This window comes from Rhinopithecus bieti, unplaced genomic scaffold (assembly GCF_001698545.2).
Source record: "Rhinopithecus bieti isolate Rb0 unplaced genomic scaffold, ASM169854v2 scaffold_13617, whole genome shotgun sequence".
NCBI classification, from domain to species: domain Eukaryota; kingdom Metazoa; phylum Chordata; class Mammalia; order Primates; family Cercopithecidae; genus Rhinopithecus; species Rhinopithecus bieti.
Genome location: NW_016807714.1, coordinates 156,166 through 178,121, shown reverse-complemented (window position 1 = coordinate 178,121; position 21,956 = coordinate 156,166). Strand labels below are relative to the sequence as shown.

Below are 21,956 nucleotides of genomic sequence, written 5' to 3'. Positions count from 1 at the left end.
CACTCCCTCCTCCTCACACGGCACTCCCTCCTCCTCACACGGCACTCCCTCCTCCTCACACAGCCACTCCCTCCTCCTCACACAGCCACTCCCTCCTCCTCACACACCACTCCCTCCTCCTCACACGGCACTCTCTCCTCCTCACACAGCACTCCCTCCTCCTCACACAGCCACTCCCTCCTCCTCACACGGCACTCCCTCCTCCTCACACGGCACTCCCTCCTCCTCACACAGCTACTCCCTCCTCCTCACACGGCACTCCCTCCTCCTCACACAGCACTCCCTCCTCCTCACAGGCCACTCCCTCCTCCTCACATGGCACTCCCTTCTCCTCACACAGGACTCCCTCTTCCTCGCACGCCACTCCCTCCTCCTCACACGCCACTCCCTCCTCCTCACACAGGACTCCCTCCTCCTCACACAGGACTCCCTCCTCCTCACACAGGACTCCCTCCTCCTCACACGGCCACTCCCTCCTCCTCACACGCCACTCCCTCCTCACACAGGACTCCCTCCTCCTCACACAGGACTCCCTCCTCCTCGCACAGCACTCCCTCTTCCTCACACCTGAGATCTGCCCGTGGCCATGGGCCTCATCCTGCCCTGACCTTTCTCTGTCACTATTCGGGGGTCCTGTGGGGGAGGCCCCTGATTCTTGGCCTCCTGCATCCAGCCCCTGCCGCCGCTGCCTGTGTCTCTTGGAAGACAGGGACTGTCGAGCTGACCAGGAGGCCTGTCGGGGAGTGCAGATGGCAGGACAAGGCAGGCTGGGGCAGGACGGGGCAGGCTGGGCTGGGACCTGCCTGCTGGCTCTGGAAGGAGGTAGGCTGTCTCCCAGCCTTGGCTCAGTGCGGGGAGAGCAGGCTGACTCTGGCTGGGCTGCCATGAGCTTGCTGCCTGACCTCCCTGAGTCCAGGCTTCCCGTTCCAACGTGCAGCTGCCAGTACTCTCTGGCCTGGTTCCTGCCTCTCCAGGGCACAGTCCAAAGCGCTCCCGGGGGTGTCAGCATCTGCTCCCACCACTGGGGCCTCAGGCTCTTCCTCTAACTTGCACTGCCACCTTGACCCTGGCTCAACCCTGAAACCGAAGTTGCCCCAGGCCTCCCTGAGTCGCTGCTGGGCCTCTCCTCTTGGGAAATCTTCCCTGACCCCAGGGAGGCCCCTCCCACAGAGTGACTGAGACAGGTCTCAACCAGTTCGGAGGTTTACTTTGCCAAGGTTGAAGCCATGCCTGGGAAAAAGAGACAGAAGCCACAGTAGGGTGTGCAGCCCACTCCTTTTCCAAAGAGGGTTTTGGGGCTTCAATATTTAAAGAAAGAAGAAGTGGCCGGAGGGGATGGAGGAAAGGAAAAAAGGGAGGGTCATATTCCTGTGAGGCTGTGATCTGTATCCACTGCTCTCCAGGTTGCAGGTAAAAGGAGGGTGGGGGGGGCAGAGGAATGGTTGATTTGTGTTTGTTTTTTGGTTTTTGTTTTTGTTTTTTGAGATAGAGTCTCACTCTGTTGCCCAGGCTGGAGTGCAGTGGCACGATCTCAACTCACCGCAACCTCCGCCTCCTGGGTTCAAGTGATTCTCCTGCCTCAGCCTCCTGAGTAGCTGGGAATATAGGCGTGTGCCACCACGCCCGGCTGATTTCTGTATTTTTGTAGAGATGGGGTTTCGCCATGTTGGCCGGGCTGGACTCGATGTCTTGACCTTGTGATCCACACTGTTCTTCACTGTGGTTGTACCAATTTGCATTCCTTCCAACAGTGTACAAGGGATCCCTTTTCTCCACATCCTCACCAGCATTTGTTATTGTCTGTCTTTTGAATAAAAGCCATTTTAACTAGAGTGAGATGAGATCTCATTGTAATTTTGATTTGCATTTCTCTGATCATCAGTGGTGTTGAGCAACTTTTCATATACCTGTTTGCCATTTATATCCCCCCTTCCCCTCCCCCTTTTCCTCCCCCTCCTCCTTCTCCTTCTTCTTCCTCTCCTCCTTCTTCTTCTGACAGGGTCTTGCTCTGTTGCCCAGGCTGACGTGATCACATCACGTCTTGCTGTAGCCTTGACCTCCTGGGCTCAAGTGATCCTCCTACCTCAGCCTCCCAAGTAGCCAGATCACGGGCACACTATGCCCAGCTAAGTTTTGTATTTTTTGTAGTGACAGGATTTTGCCACGTTTCCCAGGCTGGTCTTGAACTCCTGAGCTCGAGCAATCTCTCTGCCTCAGCCCCGAAAAGTGCTGGGATTACAGGTGTGAGCCACTGTGCCCAGCCATGCCATTTGCATGTCTTCTTTTGAGAAATTTCTATTCACATCTTTCGCTCATTTTTAAATTGGATTATTAGATTTTTTTTCCTGTAGAGATGTTTGAGCTCCTTACTTAATCTTTTGTCTGATGGACGGTTTGTAAATAGTTTTCTCCCTTTCTGTGGGTTATTTCTTCACAGTGCTGATTGTTTCCTTTGCTGTGCAGAAAGTTTAAAACTTGGTGTAATTCCATTTGTCCATTTTTGCTTTAATTGCCTATTCTTATGCGGGTATTTGCCATGTTGGCCAGGCTGGTCTCGAACTCCTGACCTCAGGTGATCCACCCGCCTCGGCCTCCCAAAGTGCTGGGATTACAGGTGTGAGCCACCACGCCTGGTTGATTTGTTGTTCGTTTATATTTTCAGGTGAGGGAGGCCGCCTGGGGAGACACGTGGCCTTCTCTCTTGTAGCTGTCTGTTTAAGAACAAAAGGCAAGGCAGGTTCTTTTCTTGTTTTGTTTTGTGTGACTCAGTTTCCAAGCTTCGCTTTTCCTTCGGCATAGTGAGTTTGGGGACCGAGATCTTATTTTACTTTCTGTCACCCCCACTTGGTTTTGGGCTCCATGGCAGCTGGACCCGGCTTCTGCGTGGTGCGTGCCTCTGAATGGAAATGCTTGTGGGTGGTGCTGTGTGTGTTTGAACACGTGGAGGGGGATCTCTGAGGGAGTCGCTGACGGAAGTCCAGCAAGCCTCACTCAGAGAAGCCTCCTTATTTGTGTGGTCACATTTGGTGAGCCCTGAAGGAATTGTTAGTGGAAGCTCAACAGGCCTGATTGGGGATGACGGTCCGCTCGTCCATCTGGCCCGAAGACCACCCATTGAATTCCTGGTCAGAGGTCATCCCTCCCCACCTTGAGTGCATCAAACAAAGACGGCAGGGACTAAAGGGGGCAAGTCTGAGCCTTGTGAGGTCGATGTTGACTGCGGCGCGAGGTGACCTGTGTCTGTTTCATTGTGTGTATTTTGCGACAGCTGGGATGGAAAAATGTTAATTTTACCGGTTCCCCATGCAGCTCACTGGGCAGCATCTTGCAAAATTGAGAGGTTTTTTTCCCCCCTGTGATTCCATGAAGTGGAAAAAGGTGATTTTCCTTTGTGATGCAGCTTTGCCCCTATAGCTGTGGCTGGTGCTGTGAGCCAGGTCACCAGGGCAGCCTTGGGAAAGGGAACCCAAAACCCTGGCATACCAGCAACAGGGTAAGAATGTCTTACCGGGCTGGGTGCGGCGGCTCACGCCTGTCATCCCAGCACTTTGGGAGGCCGGGGCGGGTGGATCACCTGAGGTCAGGAGTTCGAGACCAGCCTGGCCAACATGGTGAAACCCCGTCTCTACTAAAAATACAAAGTAAATAAATACATAAATAAATAAATTAGCCAGGTGTGGTGGCGGGCGGCTGTAATCCCAGCTATTTGGGAGATTGAGGCAGGAGAATTGCTGGAACCTGGGAGGCGGAGGTTGCCGTGAGCTGAGATCATGAGATCACACCATTGTGCCCCAGCCTGAGCAAGAAGACTGAAACTCCGCCTCAAAAATAATAATAATAGTAATCCCTTACCAGCCAGGCTTCTGGGCCCCCTCTCTCTGTGCATCCTGGTTGAGTGAATGGTAAAAATCACTGTTTATTAATGAGGAAAAGGATTTGTGAGGCTAGTCGGAGGCTGCAGCACATCTGGAGTACCTTGTGCTGTGAATTTGTCTTTCTCTGTTGCTCTGTCATGAAGAGGGTACCACAGGATAAACAGGAGCTTAGGAGCCCTGGAAGCCCACTGCTCAACCTGCTCCCAAGGGCTGGTCAGCGACAAACTTTGCTGCGGGTTCCTGGAGCCAAAACTGAAGGAAGTTTCCCTCTCCTCTTGGTTTATGTCCTTGGAAGCGTGGCTTTGTGGCCGTGTGCAGGAATTCCCTCCTGGTCTCCACCATCCGGAGGGCAGGAATTTTCAAGTTCGTGTCAGGCGGCCGGTCCAAGAGGACCAGGAGTCAGAAATGAGTTCCCTTGCTCTTCCCCTGAGTGTGTTGACCCTCGCAAGAGTTTTGTCTTAAAAGGTTTCGTCCGGCCAGGCGCGGTGGCTCACGCCTGTCATCCCAGCACTTTGGGAGGCCGAGACGGGCGGATCACGAGGTCAGGAGATCGAGACCATCCTGGCGAACACGGTGAAACCGCGTCTCTACTAAAAAAAAANAAAAAAAAAAAAAAAAAAAAAAAAAAAAAAAAAAAGGTTTTGTCCCTACGGGGCTTTTACTGTCTATCGCTTTCCTTTTTTTTTTTGAGACAGAGTCTCGCTCTGTCGCCCAGGCTGGAGTGCAGTGGCGCGATCTCGGCTCACTGCAAGCTCTGCCTCCCGGGTTCATGGCGTTTTCCTGCCTCAGGCCCCCCAGTAGCTGGGACTACAGGCGCCCACCTCCTCGCCCGGCGAGTTTTTTGCATTGTTTTTTAGTAGAGACAGGGTTTCACCGTGTTAGACAGGATGGTCTCGATCTCCTGACCTCGAGATCCGCCCGCCTCGGCCTCCCAAAGGGCTGGGATCACAGGCGTGAGCCGCCGCGCCCGGCCGTCTATTGCTTTCTTAAGCCCATTTCTCAGAGTGAATTCTTGGGGATCATGGAGATGCCTGCGTTACTCCCTTTCTGGAAATACCTTTTGCTAATATGGTAAAAACCCGGAAAATTGGCATCTGGACTTCGGCTAGCTTTTTGGATTGAGTCGCAGTTGGAGCTGACTCCTGGGAAAGACACCAGCAGTCACCTTGTGCTGGAGGTCAGCTAGCTAAGGCTTTGGTGGGGCTTTGCAGTAGCAGCCTGGGTTCAGTTCCTGGCTGTGGGAGTGAGCCCTTCATGGTCTAATACTTGCTGGACTTTTGCTGCTTATTGATTATTTCCCCCTCCATGGACAGCTTCTGATTTTCTGTCTTGAACTACATTTGGGGAGATTCTAGACCTTGTAAAAAATCACTTATTATCTCTTTGGAGACACTCTGCATATCTTTGTGGTTAAGTCATCCTCTTAGTTAAGGCTCACTGATTTATCTTTAGTAAAACAATTCCAAAGCCGGAAATATTGGCCCTTTGTCCTGGCTGAAATCTGGTAATAAAAGATTTATTATTATTATTATTTTTATTTTTGAGACGGAATTTCGCTCCTGTTGCCCAGGCTGGAGGGCAGTGGTGTGATCTCAGTTCACTGCACCTCCGCCTCCCGCGTTCAAGCGGTTCTCCTGCCTCAGCCTCCCGAGTAGCTGGGATTACAGGCGCCTGCCACCACACCCAGCTAATTTTATATTTTTAGTGGAGACGGGGTTTCACCATGTTGGCCAGGCTGGTCTCGAACTCCTGGCCTCATGTGATCCACCCACCTCAGCCTCCCAAAGTGCTGGGATTACAGGCGTGAGCCTCCACGCCCAGCAAGATTTTAAAAGGATTTTTCTTTTGAGAGCTCTGTAGTTAGAAATTGACTTCATTAAAGCCGGTATTTGGGCAGACATTGTTTTAAAGCCCCTGCTCTTCCTCGAAACACTTCTCAGTCAATGGAATTCTGTCTTGATTCTTCGTTTCTGTCTGTCTGTGTATTTAATGTCTGGCGTGTGGTCTTTCTATAAAAGAGCTCTAATTGCTGGGCTCGGTGGCTCACTCCTGTAATCCCAGGACTTTGGGAGGCTGAAGTGGGTGGATCACCTGAGGTCAGGAGTTCAAGACCAGCCTGACCAACATGGAGAAACCCCGTCTCTACTAAAAATACAAAATTAGCTGGGCATGGTGGTGCATGGCTGTAATCCCAGTGACTCAGGAACCTGAGGCAGGAGAATTGCTTGAACCTGGTAGGCTGAGGTTGTAGTGAGCCAAGATCACGCCATTGCACTCGAGCCTGGGCAACAAGAGTGAAACTCTATCTCACAAAAAAAAAAAACCTCTAATTAACTGGATTAAAGAAAAATAGGCTAAAAGTTGGAAGACAGCCAGCAATGTAGCCAGGTGAAACAGCTGCCATCGAGGGGACGCAGACAACTGGTGTGTTTCCAACAGACCTTCAGAGGGAGGGCACCAGGAGTGGACTGCGGGGCACCCAGAGTGGACTGCAGGAGGACACAGAAGCTAGACTGAAGCAGGAGGAAGCTGGGAACCGTGTGCAGGGCCACTGCACACTGGGACTCGTTACTGGTCCCCAAGACTCTGGGAGAATGGGTGAGTTGAACTGGCAAGGAGGAGCCTGCTCTCACTACGGGCCTCTGGAATCCTGGCAGGACACCATGGACACTCGAGGTGGCAGAGACAGCTGCCTAGAGAAGGTGTAGGGGCAGCTGCCAGCTGAGGCGGAGCCGGGAGGGTTTGGTGCAGGAGCGTCTATAGTGGACGGCCATCCCCGAGGCTCGAATTCCTCCCATAGGAGATTTTAGCCCTAGGGGAACTGTTGTATATGATCTTTGCAGGGTAGTCTTGCCCATCAGATGGGGCCAGTCTGACCCGAGCATGCCTTGGTCTGCTGGCCTCTCCCAGGGCTCCAGCCTGGCCACACCTGCTTGCAGGGCAGCTCTGGGTGCCCTGGGGGCCTGCAGCATAGCTTCTGCACTGGTGGACCATGCCTGACTGGTGGAGAGCTCCAGCAGGGCAGCTCCCACATCCCTGTGCCAGCCTACCCACTGCCTCCCACCCTGCAGCTTCTCCAGGGCCCACCGTCACCCCCCATGTTGCTTTTGCCAGTGCATTTCTGTGCAGGTGGGTTTTGCTCTCCTTACCCACCAGTGTACCTGTGTGTTTGCACCCTGCCCTGCCATTGCTGTGGCAGGAGTATGGTTTGCCCCACGCCCCCTGCTGACTGCCATTGCAGTTGGAGCCTTGGCAGACACAGAGCCAGCCAGCCCCACCTCGCTTGCACCCCGCTCTTGCACCAACACTGTTGTGGGAGTGAAACTAGGCACTGGGAACAAGGACCACTCCTGCGTGTGGGGCACAAAGAATGCCACAGGCCTGGGCCTGCCGGTGCCCCACCTCCATCCCAACACCACCACCAGCATGGCTGTTGCCAGCAGGGGGCCCTGCCTCCCAGGTGCTTGCTTCTGCCACTGCAGTGAACACCTGCACAGAGGCAGGCACCCCAGCACCTGCTAGCACCCTGCCACAGTTGATGAACGTGCACCCTGTGCTGCTGCCACCACGACTGCTGGCACATGCAAACAAGAATGGATCCTGCTGCCACTGCACTGCAAAATGCATTGGCTGGCACCACCTATCAGAGTGTAGTGACCAGTAGTCCAGGAGCACCTCGATCTCTCCAGGAGCCAGAGAACAAAGTTGGTGCCTGATACAAGTCCCCCAGAGTTAGAGCACACAGTCTAGGAGTCGGGAACTGAGCCTTGGCCCCCTAAAATCTTCCAGAAACAAAGCCAGTCAGCTGAATCCAACTTATACTACAATGAGATCCTCAAGGTCATCAAACAGGATAAAACAACAACAAAAAAAATCATCCAATGGTTAGCAATTCAAAGAGCAGAGGAACATCAGCCCAAAAGATAAGAAAGAACCAGTGCGAGAACCCAGACAACACAAGCCAGAGTGACCTGCCCCACCTCTCCAGCAAGGGTTCTGAACCAGGCTGAGATGGGTGAAATGACAAAAATAGGATTCAGAATATAGATAGGAACCAAGATCGTTGAGGTGCAGGGGTATGTGAAAACCCAATCCAAGGATGACAGGACTCACAATAAAATGATGCAGGAGCTGACAGACAAAATAGCCAGTATAGAAAATAATGTAACTGACCTGATAGAACCGAAAGCCACACTATAAGCATTTCATAATGCAATCAGAAGTATTAATAGAATGTACCAAGTGGAGGAAAGAATCTCAGTGCTTGAAGACTAGCTTTCTGAAATAAGACAGTCAGACAACAATGGAGAAAAAAGAACTTTGAAAAGGAATGAACAAAATCTCCAGGAAATACGGGATTCTGTAATCCAAATCTATGACTCATTGGTGTCCCTGAAAGAGATGGGGAGAGTGTAAGCAACTTGGAAGACAGATTTCAGGATATCATCCATGAAAACTTCCCCAACCTAGCAAGAGAGGCTGCCGTCCAAACCCAGGGAACACAGAGTAGGATACTCCATGAGAAGATCATCCCCAAGATACATAATCATGAAATTCTTCAAGGTCAACATGAAAGAAAAAATGTTAAAGGCAGCCAGAGAGAAAGACCAGGTCACCTACAAAGGAACACCTGTCAGACTAACAGCAGACCTCTCAGTAGAAACCCTACAAGCCAGAAGAGATTGGGGGCCAATATTCAACATTCCTAAAGAAATTCCATCCTAGAATTTCATATCTGGCCAAACTAAGCTTCATAAGTGAAGGAGAAATAAGATCCTTTTCAGACAAGTAAATGCTGAGGGAATTTGTTGCCACCAGACCTGCCTCACAAGAGCTCCTGAAGGAAGCACTAAATATGGAAAAGAAAGACTGTTATTAGCCACTACAAAAACATACCAAAGTACACAGACCAGTTACACTATAAAGCAGCCACACAAACAAATCTGCATAATAATCAGCTAACATGATGACAGGAGCAAATCCACATATATCAATACTAACCTTGCATGTAAATGGGCTAAATGCCCCAATTAAAAGGCACAAAGTTGCATGCTGGATAAAGAACCAAGAGCCATTGGTATGTTGTCTTCAAGAGATCCATTTCACATGCAGTGACGTCCGTAGGCTCAAAAGGATGGAGAAAACTCTACCAAACAAATGGAAAACAGCAAATCCGGGGTTGCAATCCTAACTTCAGACACAACAGACATTAAGCCAACAAAGATCAAAAAAGACAGAGGGGCATTACATAATGGTAAAGGGTTCAATTCAACAAGAAGACCTAAGTATCCTAAATATATATGCACCCAACACAGGAGCACCCACATTTATAAAGCAAGTTCTTAAAGACCTTCAAAGAGACTTAGACTCACGTACAATAATAGTGGGAAACTTTATTATTTTATTTTTATTTATTTATTTATTTTTGAGACAGAGTCTCACTTTGTTGCCCAGGCTGGAGTGCAGTGGCACGATCTCAGCTCACTGCAAGCTCTGCCTCCCAGGCTCACGCCATTCTCCTGCCTCAGCCTCCCGAGTAGCTGGGATGACAGGTGCCCACCACCACGCCTAGCTAATTTTTTGTATTTTTTTTTTTTTTTTTTAGTAGAGATAGGGTTTCACTGTGTTAGCCAGGATGGTCTCAGTCTCCTGACCTTGTGATCCACCTGCCTCAGCCTCCCAAAGTGCTGGGATGACAGGCTTGAGCCACTGCACCTGGCCTAATAGTGGGAGACTTTAACACCCCACTTACAGTATTAGACAGATCATCAAGGCAGAAAATTAACAAAAAAATTCAGGAGCTGAACTCAGCACTGGAACAAATGGACCTGATAGACATCTACAGAACTCTCCACCCCAAAACAACAGAATATGCATTCTTCTCATTGCCACATGACACTTACTCTAAAATAGATCACATTGGAAAAAAAAAACACTCCTCAGCAAATACAAAAGAACTGAAATCATAACAACCAATTTCTCAGACTACAGCATGACCAAATTAGAAATCAAGACTAAGAAATTCACTCAAAACCATGCAATTACATGGAATTTGAATAACCTGCTCCTGAATGACTTTTGTGTAGATAATGAAATTAAGTCAGAAATCAAGAAGTTCTTTTAAACTAATAAGAGCAAAGATACAACATACCAGAATCTCTGGGACACAGCTAAGACAGTGTTAAGGGGAAATTTATAGCGCTAAAGGCCCACATCAAAAAGTTAGAAATATCCCAGTTTAACAACCGAACATCACAGCTAAAAGAACTGGAGAACCAAGAGAAAACCAACCCCCAAGCTAGCAGAAGACAAGAAGTAACCAAAATCAGGGCAGAACTGAAGGGGACTGAGACATGAAGACCATTCAAAAGATCCACAAATCCAGGAGCTGTTTTTTTTTGAAAAAGTTAATGCAATAGATAGACCACTAGCTAGACTAATACAGAAGAAAAGCGAAGATCCAAATAAACACAGAGATGACAAAGGAGATATTACCACTGACCCCACAGAAATATAAATAACCATCAGAGAATATTATGAACACCTGTATGCACATAAACTAGAAAATCCAGAAAAAATGGGTAAATTCCTGGACATATACACCCTCTCAAGACTGAGCCAGGGCCAGGCATGGTGGCTCATGCCTGTAATCCCAGCACTTTGGGAGGCCAAGGTGGGTGGATCACTTGAGATCAGGAGACCAGCGTGGCCAACATGGTGAAACCCCATCTCTACTAAAATATAAAAGTTAGCTGTGCATGGTGGTGCATGCCTGTAATCCCAGCTACTTGGAAGGCTGAGGCAGGAGAATTGCTTGAACCTGGGAGGCAGAGGGTGCAGTAAGCCGAGATTGCACCACTGCACTCCAGCCTGGGTGACAGAGCAAAACTCTCTCAAAAACAAACAAATGAAAAACAAAAAACTGAGCCAGGAAGAAAGTGAATCCCTGAACAGACCCATAATGAGCTCTGAAATTGAATCAGTAATGAATAGCCTACCAGTCATAAAAAGCCCAGAACCAGATGGATTCTCAGCTGAAGTATATCAGATGTACAAAGAAGAACTGGTACCATTGTTGCTGAAATGATTCCAAAAAAATTGAGGAGGAGAGACTCCTCTCTAACTCATTCTATGAAGCCAGCATCATCCTGATACCAAAACCTGGCAGAGACACAGCAACAACAACAAAAACTTCAGGCCAATGTCCTTGATGAACATCGATACAAAAACCCTCAACAAAATACTGGCAAATGGAATCTAACAGCACATCAACAAGCTTATCCACCGTGATCAAGTAGGCTTTATCCCTGGGATGCAAGGTTGGTTCAACATACACAAATCAACACATGTGATTCATCACATAAACAGAACTAATGACAAAAACCATACAATTATCTCAATAGAGTCAGAAAAAGCTTTTTATAAAATTCAATACCCCTTCATATTAAAAACTCTCAATAAACTAGGTATTGAAGGAACATACCTCAAAATAATAAGAGACATCTCTGACAAACCCACAGCCAACATCATACTGAATGGCCAAAAGCTGGAAGCATTGCCCTTGAAAACCAGCATGAGATAGGAATTCTTTCTCTCACCATTCCTGTTCAACATAATATTGGAAGTACCAGCCAGAGCAGTTGGGCAAGAGAAATGAATAAAAGGCATCTTGTCCAGGCACAGTGGCTCACTCCTGTAATCCCAGCACTTTGGGAGGCTGAGGCAGGTGGATTGCTTTGAGCTCAGGAGTTTGAGATCAGCCTGGGTAACACAGTGAGACCTTGTCTCTCCAAAAAAAAAAAAAAAAAAAAAAAAAAAAAAAAAAAAAAAATTAGCTGGGACAGTGGCTTATATGTGTAGTCCCAGCTCCCCAGGAGGCTGAACCAGGAGGATCACTTGAGCCTAGGAAGTGGAGGTTGCCATGAGCTGAGATTGCACCACTGCACTCCAGCCTGGGTGACAGAGTGAGACCCTGTCTAAAAAAAAAATTAAAAATGCATCCAAATAGGAAGAGAGGAAGCCAGACTATCCCTGTTTGTAGACAACATGGTCTCAGGATACAAAATAAGTTTACAGAAATCACTAGCATTCCTATACACCAACAAGAGTCAAGCTGTGAGGCAAATCAGGAATGCAATCCCTTTCACAATTGCCACAAAAGAATAAAATACCTAGGACTACAGCTAATCAGCAAGGTGAAAGATCTCTACAAGGAGAATTACAAAACACTGCTCAAAGAAATCAGAGATGACACAAATGGAACAACATTCCATGCTCGTGGATAGGAGGAATCAATATTGTTAAAACGGCCATATCACCCACAGCAAAACTACTGATAACATTTTTCACAGAACTAGAAAAAACTATTTTAAAATTCATATGGAACCGAAATGAGCCCGAATAGCCAAGGCAATCCTTAGAAAAGAACAAAGCTGGAGGAATTTGTTTGAAGCTACCCAGCTTCAAACTATGCTACAGGACTACAGTAACCAAAACAGCATGGTATTGGTACAAAAACAGACATATAGACCAAAGGAACAGAATAGAGAGCCCAGAAAGAAGGCCACACACATACAACTATCTGATCTTCAACAAAGGCAATAATAACAAGCAATGGGGAAAGAACTACCTATTCAATCAGTGGTGTTAGGATAACTTGCTAGCCATATATGCAGAAGGATGAAATTGGCCCCCTATCTTTTACCACATACAAAAATTAACTCAAGATGGATTGAAGACTTAAATGTAAAACCCCAAACTATAAAAACCCTGCAAGACAACCTAGGCAATACCATCCTGGACATAGGAAATGACAAAGATTTCATGATGAAGACACCAAAAGCAATAGCAACAAAAGCAAAAATTAACAAATGGGACCTAATTAAACTAAACAGCTTCTGCATAGCAAAATAAACTATCAGCAGAGTAAACAGACAACTTACAGAATGGGAGAAAGCTTTTGCAAGCTATGCATTTGACAAAGGTCTAATATCCAGTAGCCATAAGGAACTTCAACAACTTTACAAGAAAAAAACAACCCCATGAAAAGTGGGCAGAGGACATGAACAGACACTTTTCAAAATAAGGCATACTTGTGGCCAACAAGCATATTTAAATAAGCTCAACATCACTGATCATTACAGCAATGCAAATCAAAACCACGATGAAATGCCATCTCACACTAGTCAGAATGGCCATTACTAAAAGTCAAAAAACAGCCAGGCGCGGTGGCTCACGCCTGTAATCCTAGCACTTTGGGAGGCCAAGGTGGGCGGATCATGAGGTCAGGAGTTCAANCATAGCAAAATAAACTATCAGCAGAGTAAACAGACAACTTACAGAATGGGAGAAAGCTTTTGCAAGCTATGCATTTGACAAAGGTCTAATATCCAGTAGCCATAAGGAACTTCAACAACTTTACAAGAAAAAAACAACCCCATGAAAAAGTGGGCAGAGGACATGAACAGACACTTTTCAAAATAAGGCATACTTGTGGCCAACAAGCATATTTAAATAAGCTCAACATCACTGATCATTACAGCAATGCAAATCAAAACCACGATGAAATGCCATCTCACACTAGTCAGAATGGCCATTACTAAAAAGTCAAAAAACAGCCAGGCGCGGTGGCTCACGCCTGTAATCCTAGCACTTTGGGAGGCCAAGGTGGGCGGATCATGAGGTCAGGAGTTCAAGACCAGCCTGGCCAGCATGGAGAAACCCTGTCTCTACTAAAAATACAAAAATTAGTCGGGCATGGTGGTGCATGCCTGTAGTCCCAGCTACTCGGGAGGCTGAGGCAAGAGAATTGCTTTAACCCGGGAGGCGGAGGTTGCAGTGAGCTGAGATCATGCCACTGCACTCCAGCCTGGGCCACAAGAGCGAAACTCTGTCTCAAAAAAAAAAAAAAAAAAAGGTCAAAAAATATCAGATGCTGACAAGACAAGGTAGTAGAGAAAAAGGAATGTTTATACATTGTTGGTGGGAATGTAAATTAGTTCAACCACTGTAGAAAACAGTTTGGCAATTCCTGAAAGACTTAAAAACAGAAATAGTGTTTGACTCAGCAATCCCATTACCAAGTATATACCTAAAGGAATGTAAATTATTCTGTCATAAAGATACATAAATGTGTATGTTCACTGCAGCACTATTTACAATAGCAAGGACATGGAATCAACCCTCATGCCCATTAATGGTAGACTGGATAAAGAAAATATGGTACACATACACCATGGAATATTATGCAGCCATAAAAAAGAATGAGATAATATCCTTTGCAGGAACATGGATGGAGCTAGAGGCCATCATCCTTAGCAAACTTAGGCAGGAACAGACAACCAAATATTGCATGTTCTCACTTTTAAGTGGGAACTAAATGATGAGAACACATGGACACATAGAGGGGAATAACACACGCTGGGGCCTATCGGAGGTTGGAGGGTAGGAGGAGGGAGAGGATCAGGAAAAATAAGTAATGGGTAGTGGGGCTTAGTACCTGGGTGATGAGATGATCTGTACAACGAACCCCCATGACACAAGTTTACCTAGATAATAAACCTCCACATGTACCCCTGAACTTAAAATAAAAGGTAAATGAGAAAAGAAAAGCAAGTGCTTAAATTGAACACTGTCAGAAAAATAGAAACTTTAATGCCTTTTAGGTCATGTGACTCTGATAATCTTTGAAAAATAAAGACAATTAAAAGATTATTGCCAAGAAGTGTACACATTTGGTCTAAATTAGGAATGCTTAGTACTGTTTGCTAGATGCTTTAAGGCCATAAACTGCTTCTATGACTTTTAATAAGTGGTCTGTTTTGTAGCCATTAGATTCTAGGGAAGGCCTGGGGGCACATGGAGTTAGCTAGGTCCCCTGGTGAGGCTGGGAAGAGTCATGCATTATCTGCAGCAATCTCCTTGCCTGGGCTCTCCAATCTTATACATGGTGAAAACTGCTTGCTTACCAGGTTTTTCACCAAAAATAAAAGTTGCTAAGAGTTAACAGTGTAACACGTACTTGAGACTACTGGAGAAACAGATTTACACGGAAGGTGTAGAAGGAAAGTAGAATGTGTTCTTTGTAAAAGGTTATAAGAAGGTTTGGAAATACATGTTTCTTTTTTTTTTTTTTTTTTTGTAAAACAATGTAGTTTTGTCTAGTGCACAGATTTTCAAGGGTTGTCCTAACCTAACAGAGTAATGGGATGAAACTGAAGGTTTAAGCAAGTCGTGAAGGGTTTGTGAAGGGTTGATCTTGTTCAGGATGTTCTGTGGATATGAGCAAGTTGGCTAGGATTTAAAGGGGGTGATTTAGTTTTCCACAGGTTGAACATGGAAATAAAAGCTGCACTGATGCAGGGGCCAGAATCTGGGCCCATGTGTTTGAATAACAGGGCTTTCTTAGAGAGCTGATCTGCTGTTTAACAGAAAATTATAAAACATTTATGGAAATTTTGTCTTATGTACAAAGTAAGATTGGATAGACTTGTTTGTAAGGTTTTATTAAGAATCGGATTTGGCCAGGTGTGGTGGCTCATGCCGTAATCCCAGCACTTTGGGAAGGCGAGGCGGGTGGATCACCTGAGGTCAGGAGTTCTAGACCAGCCTGGCCAACATGGTGAAACTCTGTCTCTACTAAAAATACAACATTTAGCTGGGTGTGGTGGTGGGTGCCCGTAACCCCAGCTACTTGGGGGACCGAGGCAGGAGAATCGCTTGAACCCAGGAGGCAGAGTCTGCAGTGACCCAAGATCATGCCATTGCACTCCAGCCTGGGGGACAAGAGTGAGACTTCATCCAAAAAAAAAAAAAAAAAAAAGGAATCAGATTTAACATTAATAGTACATTAATGGAAAAGTGAAATTTGGGTTTCTTTTTTGAACAAGATTTTCATGTAATATTAAAAGAGAATGAAAGAGTTTTGTTTGCCTTTTGAGTAACAGCAGGAAAAAAAGGAGGGAAAGAGGGGACATTCAGTTGGCCTCATGCCATCTTTTTTGGGTCCTGTTTGGAAAGTGGAGTCTCCCCTCTGTCAATGAGTAAAGTTGTTCCCCTTTACTTATAGTGATCTGGACTTTCATGTTGTAATATCAAAAATTTAGTTAAACCTTTGATATCTGATAAACTTTCCAAAGCAAATTCTAAAGTTAGCCTTTTAAAAAATCTGATAAAAAGTCCAAAAGAGGCATATTTGGTATATTAAAACCATACAGGAAGAATTATCAAGTATGAAATAGTATTTGGCTTTATTTGGGCTGTATTTGTATGAATATGTTATGAGTATGTGTTCCAAAATTGTGTAAGATTCCTATAATTCTGATATGTCTCAGTATATATTATCCGTAATAATTAGGATTGTTATGTGTAACACGGCTCCCTTTCCAGCCTGACTGTGGTGTACCATCGCATGACAGACGAGGAAGGAAATGAGATATTCTAACTTCATATACGTTTATTTGCCATATCTTGATGTAGCCCTGCAAAGTTGTCTCTTGTGGAGAAACGTCTACATTCTGCAGAGAATCCCCTTCCTCTTCTGAGAACTTTTTCCTGACCCAGGAGAGATTTCTACAAAAACTTCAACATAGGGTTTCACCATGTTAGCCAGGCTGGTCTTGAACTCCTGACCTCAGGTGATCTGCCTGCCTCGGCCTCCCAAAGTGCTAGGATCACAGGTGAGCCACTGAACCCAGCTACAAATGAATTTTTCTTTTTTGAGACGGAGTCTTGCTCAGTCACCCAGGTTGGAGTGCAATGGTATGATCTTGGCTCACTGCAACCTCCACCTCCTGGGTTCAGGCGATTCTCCTACCTCAGCCTCCCGAGTAGCTGGGATTACAGGCACCCACCACCACGCCTGGCTAATTTTTGTACTTTTAGGAGAGATGGGGTTTCACCATGTTGGCCAGGCTGGTTTCGATCTCCTGACCTCAGGTGATCTGCACACCTTGGCCTCTCAAAGTGCTGGGATTACAGGCATGAGCCACAGCGCCCGGTCATACATGTGAATTTTTAAAGGCAAAAATGGGGCAGGGTGTGGCTGATAAAAAGTTGTTTGTCAGGAATTCTGATTGGTCCACAGAAGTGACATTGCTGGGTGATTGGCTGGACATGGTTAAGCTCCAGGGTGTGAGTTTTCATGTCCAGTGCAGCATTATCAGGTGAATTCATAGCTGCTGGCAATGGCAGCCACTGGAGATGAGTCCATCGCTCAAGGTAGTAGAAGGGTGCACCTGCTGTCTCATGTCAGTATCTCTCTGGGTCTGATAATAGAAAAGGACTCACATTTCTCAGATAAGAGTTCTTTTCTTTTCTCCCTCTCAGCAGGGTGAGTGCCAGTCTGCTTCCCGGACACCACTGGGCACACAGCCAATTGGAGGGGGAGAGGACCCTGCGTTTGGGGCAGGAGCTGGCCTCTGTTGACGCAAGTTCAGCACTGCCCCAGCCCCTTCCTTCCTGCTGGCAGGGACACAGAATCCCTGCAATTCCCTTTTCCCTGCCCCCACCCACGCCAGCTGGGCTCTGCTATGGCTCAGGGCGGCTCCTCCGGGTCCACTCTGTGGCCTTGGGAAGACCCTGCATGCTTCCTGTGGCTGCCTCTCCCCACAGTACTGACCCCAGGACCTGATGAGGATGGTTTGCTTGGCCAATCTGTAATCCAGCTTCTGAACCTTTCCCCAGGCCCATCTGTGCCTTTCCTCTACAATTCAGTTTTAGCAAGAATCCTGCTGAGTCAGTTTAGCCCAAAACCCGCAGCCTCACTGTCTGATCCGTCTCACATCTGATGGGGTTTCTCATCCTTTACCCAGGGCCAACCTGGGAGACTGAAGCAAGGTCTCCATCAGCTGAAGCTTGTTGAGCCACAGCTTGAGGGCATGGTCAGGAAAAATGCGGGCCCAGAAGCTTCTGTGGTCCATGTCCTCTGAAGAGGCCTGTGGGGGGTTCAGTATAAATAACGTTTCTTTAACTGGGAGAAGGAGCGCAGGAAGAGGGGGCAGGCATTTAGGCAAATTGGTTTCATTAACGAGTGCCCAACAGTAATCCGTGGGCAAACATTGCCAGGGATGAGGGGAGACAAAAGAAGAGTTAATCCTGCTGACGTCTGGTCTCAGGTAGGCAGAGGAATGGTTGATCTCATCTGGCCTTTGTTCTGCAGCTGGGAAGGTCCACTTGGAATGCAGCTTGTCGGTGTGCCTTCTAACAGACTAGCTTTGGGGACCAGGTGCTGCAGACTAAAGTTGCAGTTGAGGTGTTCTTTTCTTTTTTTTTTTCTTTTTTTTTTTTTGAGACGGAGTCTCGCTCTGTTGCCCAGGCTGGAGTGCAGTGGCGCAATCTCGGCTCACTGCAAGCTCCATCTCCCGGGTTCCCGCCATTCTCCTGCCTCAGCCTCCCGAGTAGCTGGGACTACAGGCGCCCGCCACCACGCCCGGCTAGTTTTTTGTATTTTAGTAGAGACGGGGTTTCACCGTGTTAGCCAGGATGGTCTCGATCTCCTGACCTCGTGATCTGCCCGTCTCGGCCTCCCAAAGTGCTGGGATTACAGGCTTGAGCCACCGCGCCCGGCCTAGGTGTTCTTTTCTTGTTTATGGAAAGATAAACATCTTGGAAGTTTGGGCCAGCAAAGAGTGCTATGAATGTGGAGGCTATGGTCAGCCTGGGGCCCTTCCCCTCTCCTCAGCTCCTGGAGGCTGTCAGGACACCTGGAGCTTCCACTTGCTCAGGGAGGGCCCAGGGCCACTGCTTTGCTCTTGGAGGCCTTAGCTGCTCCCTGCCTTGGGCCTGCTCAGGGGCCCCAGGCCTGCCCAGCAAGTCTCCCCAACTGGAGTCTTGGGGTTCCTCTCCTCTAGAAGGCATATCTGCTCTTTGGGGTTCCTGGGATTGGGGAAGAATGCCCACCTGTGCCCACCTGCCACTGTGGGTGGAGGCTGGGGAGGCTGTGGGTGGTGGGTGGAGGCTGTGGGTGGAGGCTGTGGATGGTGGGTGGAGGCTATGGGTAGAGGCTGTGGGTGGCGGGGTGGAGGCTGTGGGTGGTGGGTGGAGGCTGTGGCTGGTGGGTGGAGGAGGCTGTGGGTGGAGGATATAGGTGGTGAGTGGAGGCTGTGGGTGGTGGGGTAGAAGCTGTGGGTGGAGGCCGTGGGTGGTAGGTAGAGGCTGTGCGTGGAGGCTGTGGGTGGTGGGTGGAGGCTGTGGGTGGAGGCTGTGGGTGGTAGGTAGAGGCTGTGCGTGGAGGCTGTGGGTGGTGGGTGGAGGCTGTGGGTGGTGGGGTAGATGCTGGGGAGGCTTTCCCGGACAGAAAAAGCACTGAGTAGCACCCCTGAGGTGCAGCGGGAGAAACCTCTCTTTGTGCGGCAGCCAGGGGTGGGGCAATGTGGGATTGCCCATGTCAGCTATGAACCTGGAACCACATATTCCAAACACGGGTTTCACGAGGCCAGGCCCGGTGTACTGTGAACCCATCCTTATACACACATACACACACACACCACAAATGCACACCTACCACACCCGCACACCTACCAAACCCGCACACCTACCACACCCGCACACCTACCAAACCCGCACACCTACCAAACCCAAACACCCAGCACACACACACCCCTACCAGACACACACTCCAAATGCACACTTACCACACATGTATACACACCTACCAAATCCACACACACCACACACCACACACACCTACCACACACACACACATGCACACCTACCACACACATATCCAAACATACACACACTTACCACACACCCACACACCACACACATGCACACCTACCACACACCTACACTACACACACATGCACACTTACCACACCCCCACACCCCCACACATACGTGCACACCTACCACACACCCACACACCACACACATACACACCTACCACACCCCCCACACATATGCACATCCACCACACACCCACACACGCACACACGCATGCACACCTACCACCCCCTACATATGCACACCTACCACACCCACACACACCATACATAAACGTGCATGCCCATCACACACACATGCTGACACACACATTTGTGCACATGCACACCACGCACACCGCAGCACATCGCATGCATGCATGTGTACACACGCTCCCCCCATGCATGGATGTGCTGTGAGCCTGGGAGCCAGGCTCTTGGTGCACTGTGTAAAGGGTGTGTAAAATGAATGTTTTTTGAATTAGACACACAGGTGGCCATTCTAGAGCCCTCCTGTGCACATCTCATGTCGTGTTCAGTCACTTAGCACTGTGGAAATCCCAGCTCAGAGACAGCAAGGAGCCCTGCGTGGTTTTGCTCGCAATGGTGCGCTAGCTCGGTTGAGACTCAGAGGTTGGGATGTCCCGAGGAGGCTCCACCACATCCATTCTGCCCTCTGTGGCCACACCTTGCTCTCCTGCAGAGACTAGAAAGCCAAACACATTTCCTAAACTCGCAGCAGAGTGTCTGGAAGTGGCTTCGGTGCTGTTGAGCGATGGTACGTTTGTGGTTTGGAAGGAGGGCTCCTGTCTCTGTCGGCGTGCAGCACGTTCCCCAACTTACAGCTGAAAACAGCCATCTTATTTTGGTCATGTTTTAGGGTCAAGAAATCAGGAAGGGATCTTTGGGGGCCAGTCTGTCATATGAGTGTGTTCGGAAGTCACTGGGCTGCGAGTCCAAGACGGGACACCCATGAGGCTGGAGCTCTGCAGGGGCCGTTGCCTGGACGCCACACATGGTGTCTCCAGCATGGTGCTCACAGGATGCTGGACGTTTCCACGTGGGGCTGGTTTCCTCTCATGGAGCCTCCGAAGACACCAGGTGGGAGCTGCAGGGCATTTCTGACGTGGCCGCAGGAGCCCTGTGCCACTGCTCCCTTCTCAGACCCCACCTCTCCGTGGGACAGCCCCATAGAACGTGCAGAGCTGTTAAAGGTTGTTGTAGAGGGAGGTGGCACCCTGGGAGCCGCAGCAGCCCTGAGAGTGTGGCTCCCCTGCGGGTGTGGAGATTGGGCTCTGGGTGGTTCTGGGGCAACTCAAGCAGAGATTCTGGAGCTGTTCTCATCCTGGAATGCAGGCTTTTCATTCATAGAACCAGCAAGTGGCCATGAGTGTGATTTATTGGGAATTGGAGGTGAGAAGAGGGTTGCAGGGTCTCCTAAACCAACCTGAGGAAACAGGTAGTCATTGTTGGCATTTAACTGTGAATATTTCCCAAGCCTGCCATAGATTGAGACTCACTGCCGTAGCTGTAGAGGGTGTGGACATGATGAGGATGGGGGTTGGTCTCAGTAGGGAGGCAGGGCTCTCATTTTTACTAACACCAGATTTACAGGATCAGCTCAGCAAACAGACTGCTTTTTTTCTGGCTGGCTGAAAATAAATGGAAGAGAGAAAATAAAACAATACTGGTGCATTAGTTATCTATTGTCACATTAAAATAATTGCTCTAAAACTTAGAGGTTTACAATATCAATAAGCATTTACGATGGCAGAGTTTCCCTAGGTTGTTCAGAAAAGCCTGCTGGGTGGGCTCCGTGGTGAGCAGGTCTATGCCACTTACCCACAAAGGCTGAGGGAGCTGAGAGGCTGAAGAAACAGGCTGACGAATCCTGTTTCTCAGAAAGAAACATTCAACAGTGTGTTGGGAGCAGAAGCCACGTGTGGGCGGCCGTGAGATCCATGCATTGCTACCCGCAGACCCAGGGCTTAGGTAGCAGCCAGAAAGGGAGCGGGAGCTTCAGAAGGATGTGTAAGACAACTGGCCTACCCCTCAGGAAGAGGCAAGAATGCCACCTGCTGGTCCACCCTCAGGAGAAGGCAAGAATGCCACCTGCACCACAGCCTGTAACTCGCGTAAGGGCAGGATTTTGTTTACAATAACATTAAGGTTGTTTTGACCTAAGGGCCCAGAACTAGGGTTCATCGGAAGTCCACATGGAGGCTTAGCATCCGAGATGGAATCATTTTAGCCTTCGCCACAGCTGGTTCCGGCTGCGTGAGCCTAGATGTTGTCTGGGGTGAAGCGGTCGGAAGGCTCGGCTAGGGCTGGAGGACCCATCTCCAAGATGGCGCGCTGTGCTGCCAGCAGGCGATGCTGC

General features: G+C 48.4%; 1 long non-coding RNA gene across 1 annotated transcript in view; it reads left to right on the top strand.

Annotated features, from left to right (window-relative positions):
- The window catches only part of LOC108536555 (uncharacterized), a 26,608-nt gene extending 5,355 nt beyond the window's left edge, over positions 1-21,253 (top strand). Inside the window, exon 2 of the long non-coding RNA XR_001887546.1 lies at positions 20,457-21,253. This is a non-coding gene — a long non-coding RNA (uncharacterized LOC108536555). The remainder of the gene's footprint in view (positions 1-20,456) is intronic.
- The last annotated feature ends 703 nt before the right edge of the window (positions 21,254-21,956 follow it).